Raw genomic sequence first — 1,966 nt, forward strand, 5'->3', positions numbered from 1 at the left:
AACCAAAGGCACTCGTAAATCATTCTCATCGGGCTTAGTCGGTGAATCATATGCTAAACCACTGCGTGTAGTGATAGCATTAACGTGCCCATTCTTCGGGTTATTATCGGTTTTACTCGGTAACTCCCCCGGTTTCCTCACATTATTCTGACTAGCAAGCTGACCAATTTGTTTCTCTAGATTCTGAATCGCTGCTTGTTGATTTTGAAACATTTGATCATTCTTCTCATTGTTCTGGGTAACAGTAGTAACAAGCTGAGTTTGAGATATCACAAGCTTCTCGATCATAGCTTCAAGATTGGACTTTTTCTCTTCGGCTTGGGGTTTCTGAAAATACCCTGGAGCTTGCTGTTGATATCCTCCACTAGAACCTGGCTGAAACCTCGAACCTTGATTACCTTGAGGATTATAGGGATTGTTGAAATTCCTATTAAACTGCGCACGTTCCTGAAACTGATTGTTGTTCCGCTGACTAATATAAGCTATCTCTTCCTTCTGATTCATAGTCAAACCTGCATCACAATCTTTTGCCAGATGTAATCCCCCACAATACTCACAACCAACCTTCATACCATGAATATCCTTATTTATCTTCTCCAAATTCCTACCAAAGGAATTCAACTTAGCACTTATAGACCCAAAATCGTCATATACACCATGGGTTTCGGTCTTCTTAACTGAAGCTGAATGGAATGACTCATGATCTTGATGCCATTCGTGAGAGTAAGTAGCTTGCTTTTAAATTATCTCTAGCGCCTCTTCTTCGGTCTTATCCATTAACGTACCACCTGCTGCTTGATCAATAGTCTGACGAGTTGGGATATCACAACCCTTGTAGAAAATCTGGACCTTCTGTAAATCATTCAACCCGTGTTGCGGACATGAGTGTAACAAAGTAGCAAAACGGTCCCAAGCATCAAATAATGTCTCACTGCTCTTTTGTCTGAATTGTGAAATTTCTGCTTGAAGTCTAGCAGCTCGAGACGCAGGGAAAAACTTCGATAAAAACTTATCCTCCAAAGTCTCCCAAGAGGTAATCGTGCCCTCTGGTTGCTTATCTAACCATCTCTTGGCTTCTCCCTTAAGAGTCCAAGGGAAAAGCCTTGTCTTGACTGAAGTATCGGCAACCTCATGCAACTTAAACAAATTGCAAACATCATTAAAATTACGAAGATGCTCGTTAGCATCCTCAGTATCCTTGCCATAAAATCTGCAATCAGAAGAAATCAAATTCAGGATCGGCCCTGTAATTTGAAAAGGCTGAGTGATGTTCGGTTGAGTAATCGAGTTGCCTTGGCCCCCTCGTGTGGCCTTCAACTTTTACGCCATAGTCTGAGGACGAGGTGGTTGTTCTGTGTAACATCCCGCGTTTTTCCGTTAAAATTTATTTTTAACACTATCTTTTTTTTTTATAATATCTTTCGTTATTTAAATTCGTAGTTTTCGTTAACTAACGTTCTTAATATTTCTGTTATTTAATTTTAACATCTCTCGGTTACTTTAGCGTTTTTAAAATATTCGTTCGGTTAATTCACGCACTCGCTTTGAAACTTGAGGGACCGAAGCTGTCAAGTGGGCAAACTAGTTGACTAAGTCAATGATGTGTCGCGAGGGGTATATAAAATAGTTATTAATTTTTGCAGGAAATACTATTAAATACGATACAATTTTACACAAGTTATTTATTTATTTATCGAGTGGATATACTTAAACCTTGCTACAACACTTATAGGCAGTGTACCTAATCGTATTATAGTATAGTTTTTAGTAAGTCCGGTTCGTTCCACAGGGAAAGCTCGAGAAGTTTAACGCACACAAAATAGAAAAATAGAAAAATATATATCTGTAAAGTAGTAGTATTATTATTATATAAAAGGGGGGTTTTTACCGTTTAATGACCGGTTTGTCGATTTTAAAACTTTAGTCGCAGTTAAAACCAAATGTAAAATATTAAAAATAAATACAA

General features: G+C 38.0%; 1 non-coding gene across 1 annotated transcript; it reads left to right on the forward strand.

The window, feature by feature from the left end:
* Positions 1–865: 865 nt before the first annotated feature.
* On the forward strand, positions 866–972 carry LOC139874100 (small nucleolar RNA R71). Its single transcript, XR_011767804.1, has one exon. It is a non-coding gene; the product is annotated as a small nucleolar RNA R71 (small nucleolar RNA).
* Positions 973–1,966: the final 994 nt, after the last annotated feature.

The sequence above is a fragment of the Rutidosis leptorrhynchoides genome, chromosome 10, assembly GCF_046630445.1.
Source record: "Rutidosis leptorrhynchoides isolate AG116_Rl617_1_P2 chromosome 10, CSIRO_AGI_Rlap_v1, whole genome shotgun sequence".
Classification (NCBI taxonomy): domain Eukaryota; kingdom Viridiplantae; phylum Streptophyta; class Magnoliopsida; order Asterales; family Asteraceae; genus Rutidosis; species Rutidosis leptorrhynchoides.